The sequence below is a fragment of the Heterodontus francisci genome, chromosome 1, assembly GCF_036365525.1.
Source record: "Heterodontus francisci isolate sHetFra1 chromosome 1, sHetFra1.hap1, whole genome shotgun sequence".
Taxonomy (NCBI): Eukaryota; Metazoa; Chordata; class Chondrichthyes; order Heterodontiformes; family Heterodontidae; genus Heterodontus; species Heterodontus francisci.
This window is the reverse complement of record NC_090371.1, coordinates 218894213-218909238: the sequence shown is the minus strand read 5'-3', so window position 1 is coordinate 218909238 and position 15026 is coordinate 218894213. Positions and strand designations below refer to the sequence as shown.

The 15026-nt window shown below is 42.1% G+C and overlaps 1 protein-coding gene across 1 annotated transcript in view; it reads right to left on the bottom strand.

Moving 5' to 3' along the window:
- Window positions 1–13683, bottom strand: part of npy1r (neuropeptide Y receptor Y1) — a 38590-nt gene extending 24907 nt beyond the window's left edge. The window contains exons 1-2 of the mRNA XM_068021409.1: window positions 13659–13683; window positions 8885–9141 (exon numbers count right to left, since the gene is read on the bottom strand). The gene's annotated coding sequence lies outside the window, so the exon portion shown is untranslated. The remainder of the gene's footprint in view (window positions 1–8884; window positions 9142–13658) is intronic.
- Window positions 13684–15026: the final 1343 nt, after the last annotated feature.

The window sequence follows — 15026 nt, the reverse complement described above, 5'->3', positions numbered from 1 at the left end:
TACAAACTTAGAAAAATTTTAATTTATGTTTGATTCCCCTCTCCCCACCCCCCCAGCACTGAGTTCTCATTTAATAAATGGACATATCTCCCCCAAAAAACACTTCTGAATATGCTGAACTTTAACTCCCCCATTTCAGAACCTTTGACCCTTAACCCACCCACCATCCCCACAACCAATCGGAGTGGTTTTCCCCACTCTTACTCTGAAAATTTCACTCCTCCCCACCCACCATCAATGTCACGCCTTTGAACTCCAAACAGAGTTCCAAAGGCGCTGGTGTTGTGGCCAGCGGCCATAATATCAGCCTGGGACAGCCTCTGGGACAAGGTAGATTAATTTGAATGATTTTAACTTAATTATAATATTGAAATGAAGGCCCTGCCGTTGAGCGGTGGGGGGGGGAGGGGCGCGGTGGGGTCGCACTGAGGCCTCGCCGCCACCATTAAAATGTGGCGGGGCCTACTCAGCATTGGGGGTCGTGGCGGGCCTCCCCAGGAAGAATTATCCGGGCCCCCCCCACCACGACCCCCGATGCCAGAGGCCTCATAAAATTCAGCCCATTATCGCCTTTCAGTCGAGCAAAAGAATGAATACCCACAATGATTTTACTTTTAGAACATAGAACAGTACAACACAGTACAGGCCCTTTGGCCCACAATATTGTGCCGAACATTTAACCTACTCTAATATCAAACTAACTACCTACCCTTCATTCTATTATCATCCATGTACCTATCCAAGAGTCGCTTAAATGCCCCTAATGTATCTGCTTCTACTACCACCGCTGGCAGCGCATTCCACGCACCCACCACTCTCTGTGTAAAGAACCTACCTCTGACATCTCCCCGAAACCTTCCTCCAATCACCTTAAAATTATGCCCCCTGGTGATAGCCCTTTCCACCCTGGGAAAAAGTCTCTGGCTATCCACTCTATCAATGCCTCTCATCATCTCGTACCCCTCTATCAAGTCACCTCTCATCCTTCTACGCTCCAATGAGAAAAGCCCAAGCTCCCTCAATCTTTCTTCGTAGGACATGCCCTCCAGTCCAGGCAGCATCCTGGTAAATCTCCTCTGCACCCTCTCTAAAGCTTCCACATCCTTCCTATAATGAGGCGACCAGAACTGAACACAATATTCCAAGTGTGGTCGAACCAGGGCCTTATAGAGCTGCAGCATAACCTCGCGGCTCTTAAACTCAATTCCCCTGTTAATGAAAGCCAGCACACCATACGCCTTCTTAACAACCCTATCAACTTGGGTGGCAACTTTGAGCGATCTATGGACATGGACCCCAAGATCCCTCTGTTCCTCCACACTACCAAAAATCCTGTCTTTAAGCCTGTATTCTGCATTCAAATTCGACCTTCCAAAATGAATCACTTCACACTTTTCCAAGTTGAACTCCATCTGCCACTTCTCAGCCCAGCTCTGCATCCTGTCAATGTCCCGTTGCAACCTAGAACATCCTTCCACACTATCCACAACTCCAGCAACCTTCGTGTCATCGGCAAACTTACTAACCCAGCCTTCCACTTCCTCATCCAAGTCATTTATAAAAATCACAAAGAGCAGAGGTCCCAGAACGGATCCTTGTGGAACACCACTGGTCACCGAGCTCCATGCTGAATACTTTCCATCTACTACTATGGACTTCTATGGGCCAGCCAATTTTGTATCCAGACAGCCAGCTTTTCCTGAATCCCATGCCTCCTTACTTTCTGAATGAGCTTACCATGGGGAACCTTAGCAAATGCCTTGCTAAAATCCATATACACCACATCCACTGCTCTTCCTTCATCAATGTGTTTTGTCACATCTTCAAAGAATTCAATAAGGCTTGTGAGGCATAACCTGCCCCTCACAAAGCCATGCTGACTGTCTCTAATCAAACTATGCTTTTCCAAATAATCATAAATCCTGTCTCTCGGAATCCTCTCCAATAATTTGCCCACTACTGACGTAAGACTGACTGGTCTATTATTCCCAGGGTTATTTCTATTCCCTTTCTTGAACAAGGGAACAACATTTGCCATCCTCCAATCATCCGGTACTACTCCAGTGGACAGTGAAGACACAAAGATCATCGCAAAAGGCGCAGCAATCTCTTCCCTCGCTTCCCGTAATATCCTTGGGTATATCCCGTCTGGCCCCGGGGACTTATCTGTCCTCATATCATTCAAAATTTCCAGCACATCCTCCCTCTTAACCTCAGCCTGTTCGAGTATATCAGCCTGTTCCACGCTGTCCTCACAAACGACCAGGTTCTTGCCTAGTTCCTTGTAATTTTCTATAACTATATTGTAATTAAAAATGTAAATCATTCTATATATTCCAACATGTTTAATACTAATTTGTGTATATGCATTAATTTACCATATGTACAATAGCTAAATCAGATAAGAGGCATACAGATTATGAGTTAGTTACTACAAATTTTTCTACTAGATTGGATCTTGTTCACTACCACAAGTTGTGCATGTCTTTTGCTACTGCTTCTTACAATTCTGCAAAGAGCTGTAATAAATTTGAAGTCCCTTTGGACTATCTGTTCACTAGTTCAAAGCTGACTCCATATTGGTAACAGCTATGATTTTTACTGAAGCATAAGGCTTAATACATCGAGCAGCAGTTTACAAAGTACTATTGAAAATTGTATTACCTGTTTTGTCCTTTGGGTAAAAAGTTATGCCCATTCCTCATATCTTCTACTCACATATGCCTACACACCTGCCTGGTGTCCTTCCTGGCTCTGAGAATGACCCAAAAACCGGAACTGCAGAGAAAGCCTTCCAATCATATGCACAAAAGGCTCTGTGTCTTGGCATAGGCCTTGGGTCTCTCTTATCTGCTTTATAGCCTTAGTACAAGCTATTTTTTTTGCTTATTTTCTGTTTCCATGGTTGATGATGCAACCCAGGGCTTTGAGGAATTCAAATGGTAACGGGGCTGGATTTTAACAAGTCTTCGACATCATGATCCATGGTGGAGGGACCTGAAGATGGCTCTGGATGAGGCCCGCCACGGACCTCGATGCCGGCAAGGCTCGGCCCGATCCTCCCGGCGGCGATGAGGCTCCTTGGCGGCCCCCCCACTGTTGGGCGACAGGACCACAATTTAAATATGTAAATTAATAAATTTAAATACACTTACCTCCAATCTTGAGGGCCTGTCGCAACCCTCGCCTCGGCAGCCAGCACTCCCACGCCTTCAGATCTCTGTCCAGGGAAACGCGGCGCCATACTGGGGAGGGGGGGTGGAGGTAGGTTTGTCAGTGTGGGGTGGGGGGATGGGGTCAAATACACGTTATGGAAGTAGGGTATGGTGGGAAGGTTTGAACCTTCAACTTTGTGCAGTTTGGGGGGGTTAAGGTCAAATGTAAAAGTTAAGTGTTTTGTGGTGGGGGGAGGGCAAATAGTTATTGTAATTGTCATTGGGGGATGGGTGGGAAACGGGCATAAGAAATTTATTTATTTAATTTTGGGGGACCTTAAAAAATTTAAATCTGCCAGAAAGGCTGGCTGCCCTTTAAAAACGGCGCCAGCACCTGTGCACAGGCAACTGACGCCATTGCCAGGGACGGACAGCCCGCCCCCTCCATGTGATTGTGGAGGGAAGGTGTGGGCGCTCCGGCTATTTAAATGAGCTGCCGTGCTTAAGATCTTTGGCGTGCGGCCTGCATGGGTGGGCTGCCATTTTTTGAGCTTACCACTGAGTTCGATGCCGGCTCTTAAAATCCAGCCCCTAGATTTTATCATATGTTCCCATAATTCTAACAGGCTAAATAAATCTAAAACAATAAACCAATAAGCTAGCAAACTTAATTTTAAACTGCGATGTAGCAAAGATTATTGCTGCAAAATAGTTTTAGATATTTCAATAACATAGAATACTTCATGCAATCCCACATAGAAAGAGGTAAGAGATGAGGCTGTAGTTAGCCCATGTCTTACTCTGCCCTTTTCCCCTCTCTTACAGCAATAATAATTAGTTTTTGCAAACACAAGGCCACTTCTGATACTGCACCGGTCAGAAAGCAACAGTGTATTTTTTACAAAACAATAGCTTCACAGAAAAGCTTAGGATCATTTACTCTGGCAATGCCAAATCCCTCAAAATACCCTCACACAACCATATTCCTGCAGTTGCTACCTTGAGGAGCAGCTACCTCTGACCCCTCACTCAACCTTACTTCTTATCCTTCTGCAGAGGCCCACTAATTTTCAGTTATTAGCATGTTGACCCAAGTACATACATTTCAAGCAACGGATCGTGGTACAAAGTAAATCATAATACATTATACACAATACTACAGTTTACCATATCATGAATAAATCATGGACTTAAAAGGATTCTCCAGCTCTCCCTTTACCCTTTTCCATCTTGTGGATAATTCTTACTAAGTATTACTTCTCCCCAGCCCTCAATTGTTCCAATCCAAATTCTATGTCCTTTTCCATTTCAACTTCTATTTCAATCCTTCTGACAGGTACCAGTATGTTTAATGCTATCCTGATTGCTTCATGAATTAGTTTCTCGATGGGGTACGGGTCAGTGCGTTTGTGATTTAAAAAGTTGTCTCAGTCTCCTCAGCCACATTAACCATTTCACATCATGCTGTTTTCAAGTAATTCAGCAGGTCTGAGACCCATGCTCAGTACATCTTCATCAGGCAATCTGCATGCTAATTACTTCGATCATAGCAAATCACATTTGTACACACACAGATATCCCAATATTATATCACACATACTATCCAATACAAGCCATTCTTGTGCTTTCAGGTGATCTTATGAAAAGATTGGGGGGTGTCTGGAGTTCTTTGGTATTCTTCCCCTGCATTGTCCCATTGTTTGATAGTGGCCAGGTTATTAAATGCAATTTTCTTCATAGGTAAGGACTCAAACATCTCCAAGAGAAGCTATCAATTTACTAATCTCAACTACACTTTCCTGACTTCCACTAGAATGTACGTTGCTGCCAGTTTGATAATGTTTGGTGAATTGTGCCCAATTCAAATTCAACTAAGAAAATGATTTTGGAAAAATTCACATTTTGTTGTCTAATTTTCCTGTTCCTATCTTACATTCTTAGTAGTGAATCCCATTAATTATCATTCTAAATCATTTGTGAACCTGGGAGGAATTTACAGTCCAATACAATATTCTCATATTATCTTTAAAGAAAAATACAAACATTCTCATCAGGAAAGACCGTGGGCTGAATTTTGTTCAGCTCCTCACTTTGGGCACCATGGCAGAGGTGGGAGGAGGGGTGCTGGGGGGGGGGGGAGCTGGAAAACCAAAGCGGCAGTAGCCCGCCATGGAGCACGATGCCAGGATTGCTGAGCCTGATCTTTCCGGTGGCAGGGAAGTTCCGTGGTGGGCCCTCCCATCACTCTACGGCAGGAACATGACTTAAATACTGGAAATTACCTGTTTGCATACATTTAAATTTGAATTATCTGTGATCATACTGTGGATTCTGGATCTTCAGCGACAGGCTGCACTCATGTGCCTTCACTTTCTCGGCCCTGGAAAGATGGTGCCATCGAGGTGGGGAAGGGGGGGAATCTCTGCATTTGAGGTGTAGTTGGGTGGGGGGTGTGGGAAATGGTGTGAACTCTGCAATTTAAGTGTAGCGGGGGCAGGGGAAGGGGCAAGATTTTATTTTGAGTGTAGAGGGGGGAGACGGGGCATCTCTAGATTCTCTATGCAGGGCTGGCAGCCCTTTAAAAATGGTACCAACGCCTGCGCAGAGACAATTGATGCCATTCATGACATTGCTGAGGTTGCCCCCACCACGTGGTTGGCGCGGGTGAAGGGGAGCACAGCTGCCCTGCATTTAGTAATGAGCCGCCAGGCTCAAGATCATGGTACCGCGCCTGCCGGCCGCCACTTTTTACACCCGCCCCCCTCCCAGTGGCAGGAAAATAAAATCCAGCCCTGCATTTTAGATTAAACCCCAATTGCTTTGATGCTTTTTGCATTTTTCAAAAGCAGTTTCCAAACCCAAGATTTCTCAGTACAACCAAGATGATTAAAAAAACAGAATCATCTTAAATGTCCCAAAATTCCAACTCATATCATTAAACAGTTAAAAAAAAATCAAAACTGCCAATTTTTAGGTGTGATAGTCTCATGTCTGGACTTTGAGACCCTCATTTAATTTAAAATAACAAACCCGAAATTTTACTAGGGCCATAATAAGAATCTGGTTTTCATAATGTAATAGGCTAGTTAACCTCAATAATTCCAAATGAAGTTGGACCAATATTTTATTAACTAAACACAACACTGACAGATAAAATAAAACAAAAGATCACACACTTACAAAAAGCCCAGTAAATTACGTCATCTTTCTTTTTCTTACTTCAGATCGCTTTCCAAGTGACTATAAAAGTACTGAAGAAAAATTAGTTTTCACTTTGAAACAAACATTCAACAAACTTACACAAAGGCAGAGTTTATGAAGCATTTATGCAGGCTTTTTAAAGGAATAGAGGTTTAAAGCAAAAGAACTGCATCTTGTAACAGTAGAAAAGGGACAGATTTTTAACCTTTCTCTTTCTTAATTCCATTATAGACTAATATAGTGCTTTTTATCAAATCAATTTCCAATATCTGATATTTGCTACAGTCAATTATAACCAAGTTGTACTGGTTACCCTCAGAATCCTGTGAAATGCAGCAATATAATTAATCTGAAAATCTCTCCACAGGCCATGGATATTGGGACACCGTTAGAGGGCATTTTGGCTCTGGGCCTGGGAGCATACTGGGCACACATGAGGCAGTTATTAATAATGGCATTCACAGCGTGACTCATACAAGGTCACCACATGTGCTGCACTAGCCTTTGGATCTAACTGTGCCCCTTCTTGTCCTACTAGGGATGTGGGCTCAATGGACCACCTCATTACAAAGTGCCTGCAGAATTACCCATTTACCCAAATAAAGAACAGGTTATCCTATACTGTAAAAATTCCCCATTCCATACAGGCATCTTTGGCCATAAGCCCTCACCTCTGATGGCTGCCTGGACTGATTTAATGTAAGGATTCCTAACCTGTACCTCTGCTACATCTAAAGTGGATATTTTACTTAGAACATTATCGATCTGGTCCTGCAAGGCTAAAGTTGGTTCCCACATTTCTAAGGCAATCCCAAATTTCTTGGCTAGCTGATCTGCCTTACCATTCTCACTGGCTCTCAGGACAATTTTAAAATGGGCTCAGAAATTCAGCCACCCCGACCATCTGCTGCCTCCTCTTAGCCTCTGCCAGAATCCACTGGATCAATCTGCTGAAGGCAATGTCTTGTTTTCCGCAGAGGGAAATCTTTTTTTATTCCAAATAATTTCTTGATTGCCAAACCTTAGGGGGCAGGAAAGGATAGCAGATCTTGGGCTGGCAGTAACCGAATTAAGAAAACAGTGCTTTGTAAATGTTCAAATTGATTTAAAACAAGATCATGTGTTTTTTATTTAAGCTGCATGAAGTAATAACAATTTTTAGCTGTACCCCAATTAAAATGAAGTGCTTTGAAAACTTCAAATTAATCTAACACACTGGGCTGAATTTTACAGACCCCCCCAATGTCGGGGGTCGTGGCGGGGTGGGGAGCAAAAAATGCTTCCGGCAGAGGCCCACAACGGGGGAAGGCCTGGCCCGATATTGCCAATGGCAGCGAAGCCAAATTTACATATGTTAAATAATTTAAATGAATGAAGAAATGATCTACCCACTCCCGCTGTCCGTTCCGGGGCGATATTGGCGCCAATGGCTGGCACTTCTGCACCTTTGGATCCCCTTCCACGAATCTGAGGTGGAACACTGGTGGGGAGGGGGGAGCAAGTATGTTTTTCAGTACATGGGGTGGGGTGAGCGGCGTCAGAGTAATTTCATTGGTCCAGGGTATGATGGGAAGGGGTAAAGCTTAAAGTTTATGAACTTTGGGGGGGGGGGGCAAGGTCAGCAGCACTAGGTAAGTGTTTTACGGGGGGGGGGGCAGAGAGGGCAGGTATTTAATTCTATGTTTATTGGGGGGGGGGGGTGGCAGAGGGTCAGGATCAATGTAATTAATTTTTTTACAATCATTTCTCCTTCAAATATTTAAATTGCAAGTTAGGGCTCGAAGCCCTTTAAAAATGACGTCAGTGCCTGCACAAAGGCAGCTGAAGCCATTGCCGGGGATGGACCGCCCGCCCCCTCCACATCATTGGGGTGGTGGGGGGGCGGGGGCACAGTCCATCCCAGCCATTTAAATGAGCAGCCAAGTTTAATATCGTGGCGACGGCATCATACATTTCAGCCTGCTGTTTTCATAGTTGCAAAAGTAAAGCTCTTGTCTGACACCAGTGCCTTTAACTTAAAAGCTGATTCAAAGTTTTTCTTAATTATGATTGCACAATCTTAAAATGAACCCTTAACAATCATATTCACATGTTCATGCAACTTTGAAATAATTGATTCCTGTTTGGATTATGAACTCAAAGTGCCAAAGTTTTTCATGATATTCCCAGGTCGTTAGCCCAAAACATATTCACACAGTTCAAATCAGTTGAAGTGTAGTCACTATAGTAATGTAGGAAACGTAGCAGCCATATTGAGCATTGCAAGCTCCTGCAAACAACAATGTGGTAATGATAGATAATCTGTTTTGTAATGTTGATTGAGGAACAATATTGGCCAAGACGCCAGAGATAACCCTTCTGCTATTATTGCCTGTTATTGGTAACAGTTATGATTTTTATTTAAGCATAAGTGAGACTTAATACATTATAGCATTTGAGCAGCTTTTTACAAAGTACAACTGAGAATTAAAATACTCATTATTGTCTTATGATTATAGTTGTGGCACATTCTCATATCTTTTACTCACAGATGTCTACTACTGTCTGGTGTCCTTTCTGGTCTTTCTATTCTGAGAATGGTCCAAAACCTTTGAGATGATATCCAAAAACTGGAACTGTGGAGAAATCCTTCCAAATCAAGGGAATAGCAACTGCTGTGTTCAGGCATAGGCCTTGGGCCACCCTTATCTGCTTTTTAGCCTGAGCACAAGCGATTTCTGTGCTTATTTTCTGTTTCCATGGTTGATAACGCAAGGCAGGACCTTGAGGACAACAAGAATTCTAACTGTAAACAAAACATAGATTTTAACATACGTTTCCCTAATTCTAACAGATGAGAAATAAATCTAAAGTAATGAAACTATAGACAAGTAACCTTAATATGAAACTGCAATCTAGCATAGCTTAATGCAGAAAAATAGTAAAATGGAATTATATTTGATTATATTTCAACAATTTACGAAAGTTCATGCATTCCCATAGACATAGTGAGAAAAAGTGACAATGCTGTAGACAGCTGTAAGTTTCACTCAGTTCTTTTCCCCTCTTTTCTAGAAATAATAATCAGCTTTTGCAAATGTAAGGACACTTGTGATATTGCATCTGTCAGAAGTTAACAGACAGTCCAAAGCAGTGCATTTTTGCCGCTTTAGAGAAAAGCTTAGGGTCATTTAACTCTTAATATGCCTAATCCCCCAAAATACCTTCATAAATCCATATTCTTACAGTGCCAGAGCATTCCAGCTTATGAAGCCAATATAAGGGCCACAGTACCAGCTAGCCATCTTATGAGTGTGTACAAGTTGCTGATGGGGTTATTATAATGCAGTCATGAATTCCTTGTAAAAGTGTGATGGCTGATGTAAATCTATGCATGGATTATTTCTTGTTTTCTCTATTTTGAGATATACATTTAAAATGAGAGGGAATTTTCTTGTTCCATATTGCTGAAGTGGCAAGTAACATTCATGTGCCAGGCAATGACCATCTCCAACAAGAGAGAATCTAACCATCTCCCCTTGACATTCAATGGCATTACCATTGCTGAATCCCCCACTATCAACATCCTAGGGGCTACCATTGACCAGAAACTGAACTGGAGTAGCCATCTAAATACCGTGGCTACAAGAGCAGGTCAGAAGCTAGGAATCCTGAGGTGAGTAACTCACCTCCTGACTCCCCAAAGCCTGTCCACCATCTACAAGGCACAAGTTAGGAGTGTGATGGAATACTCTCCACTTGCCTGGATGGGTGCAGCTCCAACAACTCTCAAGAAGCTCGACACCATCCAGGACAAAGCAGCCCACTTGATTGGCACCCCATCTACAAACATTCACTCCCCCCACCACCGACGCACAGTGGCAGCAGTGTGTATCATCTACAAGATGCACTGCAGCAATGCACCAAGGCTCGTTAGACAGCACCTTCCAAACCCGCGACCTCTACCAACTAGAAGGACAAGGGCAGCAAATGCATGGAACACCACCACCTGCAAGTTCCCCTCCAAGTCACACAGCATCCTGACTTGGAACTATAACGCCGTTCCTTCACTGTCACTGGATCAAAATCCTGGAGCTCCCTTCCTAACAGTACTGCGGGTGTACCTACCTCACATGAACTGCAGCAGTTCAAGAAGGCAGCTCACCGTCACCTTCTCAAGGGCAATTAGGGATGGGCAATAAATACTGGCCTGGCCAGCGACGCCCACATCCCATGAATGAATAATAAAAAAAGTGGTGTCCTTTACTTGAAATAGCAAGTGCTAATAGCAAATAGTATGACTTCAATCCAAAATTTTCAACTGTTTTAAACGAGCTTTTTTTTTAAAAAAAAGCATTAACCATTTATTTTAACATGCATGTTACTCAAATCTTTAGAGTTTTTTTTATGGTTACAATATTTGGATAATGCATCTTTGAAAAAAGATAGAGCTCTACACATCTTTTTCCTGTTTTCAGATTTTAAAAAGAAGAACCTGGTCAAATTAGCTGCCACATTTTTGCAAATCAAAACCCCCACCCCAAAAAATATTCCTGATCAGAAAATCTCAGATTTAGTTGAGTTTAATCAGCAAAATATTTTTGATTGGATCTTCCATCTATGAATTTTAATGAACAGAAAATCCAGTGTGTGTGATCTCCTCATCTGAATTCCTGAAAAGTCCTTCCAGCATGTGAATCTCTACACTTGAGTTTGACTTTTAATATGTATCCATTTAAGTACTTAATAAACACTTCCAACTGGATTTACAAAGTATAATGCTAATAGCTCACAGGCATCATTGTTACCTTCTCCTCCAACATCAACTTCCTTCAGCTATGAGTACACAAGAGAGACAACAGAAGATAGGTTTACCTTGATACATTGCAGTTTATCTGATTTAATTCTATTTTTGGAATTCATCCATGAGAACTAAAACAGGATTTAGTTACACATTCTTCTGCACATTATTCTTACTATATCCATATATAAAACGTCTTCCTGAAGACGTGTGTATGAAGAGGCCGATAACTATGGTCAATGTAGTTGTGATTTTGGAGTCTAACCCTGAATATCTTTTCAAAAAATCAATAGAAAAGTACATTTTCTGATAGAAGATTGAGGAATGGGGGGGGGGGGGCGGGGGTGATCAAGAATTGATTCTGAAATTGAGAGGAAGGTGAGAAGCTCAAATACAAGAAGCGTTTAAGTAAATAATCTGTATATGCCGACAAGAATAAGAAAACTCAAGGAAAGGAAAGAACGGGAGGAAAAGATTTGTGAGCTGCACAATGACAGAAAAGAGTCAACAGTACTTGAAAGGGATGATTTCATTTTCAAGATCCTGATTAAATATTATCATAGGTTTACAAATAAATATGTTCTAAATTCATCCTTCAGGGTGTTTTTAGTTCTATTTTATGTTGTATTTATTTTAAATTGAGTTCTGACGTAATTGGGAGTTTCCGATCCCCAACATTTTGGAGGAGTTAAATATTTTAAACATTTTTTTCAACAGAAAAATGTATCGACAGTCTGCCAAACTGAACTGCCTCGTTGCTCATTCACAGCTCAGGCTTCTGTTTTATTGGTTTTGGTTTAGTTTTGTTTCGATCTTTACTAATTAACGCTCAAAATGTGCTGATGAGTCCGTTAAACTGAAGCAACAGAGAAGTCCAGCCCATTAATATATGTACAGAAATGAAACGCAGTCATTAACACACTCATTAACTGACAACAGTGAAATGTAACTCGACGCGTGGCTGCAGTATTATTCGCTTATTATATCAGGACGACTGTGATAAAACTCGAATCTTATTAAATTTTCCCTCCACCCCCACCCGCCCGCAGAATTGACCTGATCTTATTCCTACTCATCAATGCTCTCTCTATCTCTCGAACACAATATATATGCATACTTTACCCTGTTTGTCTCCGATTTCTTCCTCTCTGTCTTGTCCACCTCTCTCTCCCTTTCGGCCCGCTCAATCTCTTTTGGCTCAACTCTCCTCCTCATCTCTTTCTCGTTAAGTGTGGTTCATCTCTGTCGCTCAGTTCTCTTCTTCTCTGGTTTGTTCATCTTTCTCACTCTCTCTGGCTCATTTCGTCCAATTCTATCTCTACGCCTTCATCTTTGCCTAAAATCTCGTCCATCTCTTTCTCTCTCATTGGTCTTTTACCTAAAATACTGACATCCATTTGATAGGAAGGCAACGTTTTTACTGTAAGAGCTATTGGACATAAACATGAAGAGATTTGCACGAACAGTCGTGTGCAACACACGAATGTGCCTGATCAGTCATGAGATTGGTGCTGGAGGCGACATTTCTGAGGGAAAATCGAATCCCTTTTACATTAAGGTTCCGGCAATTAATTAATTTATTTATTTAGAGATACAGCACTGAAACAGGCCCTTCGGCCCACTGAGTCTGTGCCGACCCATTTATACTAATCCTACATTAACCGGACTCATCAATTTTGCAATGATGCAAAAATCATGAAACCAAACAAAATCCAAAAAAGTTGCAACATAACAATTGAAAACAACTTTAAACATGACAATTATTTAATTAGTAAGCTATTTCAGTAACCTGATTGTTATTTCACATCATTTTAAGCAACGTGCCAAAATGAAATACAACATAACTTAATCAAGGGATTACAAAAGCCTGCAGATATAATAAAAGCAAAATACTGCGGATGCTGGAAATCTGAAATAAAAACAAGACACGCTGGAAATACTCAGCAGGTCTGGCAGCATCTGTGGAAAGAGAAGCAGAAGAAGGGTCACTGAGCCGAAACGTTAACTCTGTTTCTCTCTCCACAGATGCTGTCAGACCTGCTGAGTATTTCCAGCATTTCTTGTTTTCACGCCTGCAGATATCATGCGTACATTTTACTTTAAAGATATATTCCTCTTGAAACGCAAAAAAGTAACAACCCAGCTGCGCGCTCAAAGTTCGTGCAGCCTCTTATCGAATTTAAAGCTTTGCACAGACTCACTGTCGTAGACACAAAACCAAATGTCCCGCCAGCTAGGTAAGTTAGACTCTTGACAGATCACTGCTCTCATACTCACTCGGTTGGCAGCACAAAGACTGAAAGCAGAATTTAAAAAAAATACAATTTCTGACCGAGTTTCTTCCCAAACATTGGGCTGTTTCCTCTGTCAGAAAGCAAACTGTGGCTTTCGAAAGCTTTCTGCTAACAGGCAGTGGATCAATACTTAAATAAGATTATGTCCCAAATCTAGCTGTACTTTTTTGTTAAATAGCCAAGCAGCACTAATAAACCCGAGTTTGAAGAAAAACAAACTAAACCCACCTAGACACAATGAGTGCCTTTTGTTGTTGCACGCTGTTCTTTAGTGAATAATTCATCAATGCGGGTTGCTCGCTTATTTCTTACACTGGAGGCGGATCTTCGCGATCAGCTCCTGTCAAATCACACGGGTGAGTTCAATGCCAGTCACGGGGCGGGGGGACTCTACAGACTGAGAGAGCAAAGAACCCCTGTTAAACGGAGAAAAGACGTACTGCTCCCTAGTACAAAAAGCATTCTCCCAAATATTAGACCACCCCTTGACTAGCTAGCTTTTACTTACAGCTGCCAGGCGAGACTGTTTTGTCTTCTGGCTTGTTGCTGCCGCCTGCAGGACACTCTGCTAAACATCACTGGCTGCTTCAGTCCGATGGACTTTGATGAGTGAGATCCAGGACTGTTGTCAAAAGAGGAGCTTCAAAGATGCTATAATCCAACGGCCCATTCAAACCAGAGTGGAAGAACATTATCCATCCTCTGACACAGTCTGACTATGTGTGTGTCCCTCTCTATATATATCACCGGCATATACATCAATATCTCGTTAAATTAAGTTAAACGGCCAGGGTGATGTAATAGACCGGATAATGAAGACGCTTCTTCTATTGCAGTTCCAAAATAACAAATAAAAAGAGATATATTTTACGAGTGCGATCTATCTCCAGCTTCTTCCGACTTAACTGGGAAGTCGCCAAGACATAAAGCAATGTAGAGGAGCGACTGCACAGCTTCTGGAGAGACAAGAAATTACAAAACGGGACAGAGGTGGGAATCCCAAGGGAAAGCGGGTGGAGGAGATGAGAAGAGCTGGGATGTATGAGCGAATTAAATCCAGGAAGGGGACAACGAAAAAATCAGTGGAAGCAGCATTCTTGCGCCAGTAGCTGAAGCTGAGAGTAAGGACATCCATCCCCGAGCATCTAAATGTCCATTTCCACAGTTGGAAGCTGAGCCACGTGAGAAACTCTTGTTAAATCTGCGCTATAATCGCGGTGCTCAGATCAGGAGCAAGGAAATGCCGATTAACACATGAAGCAATTGTCTGTCCCGCTTCGGATCGCAGGTATTCGATTTTTTGGGGGTTTCCGAACAACATATGCATGTGATCTTTAAACTCTGCATGTTTGGGTAGAGAAGTCATTTCAGCAATGTTGCATGGTTATGTGTTCGGTTCCCAGTTTGATTTCATTCATTTGGGAATGTACTGCTATTTTACCTACTTTATATCCTTATTGTGTTCTAAAATGTATCGTTTTAGCATTTATCTGCGCTCCATATAAAGACGAGAGCAACTGCTAGTAAATTGCACAGCTTGGAAAAGCATCGTTTCTGACTGGAGAATTGTACTTGATTTTTCGCTAACATTTAAGC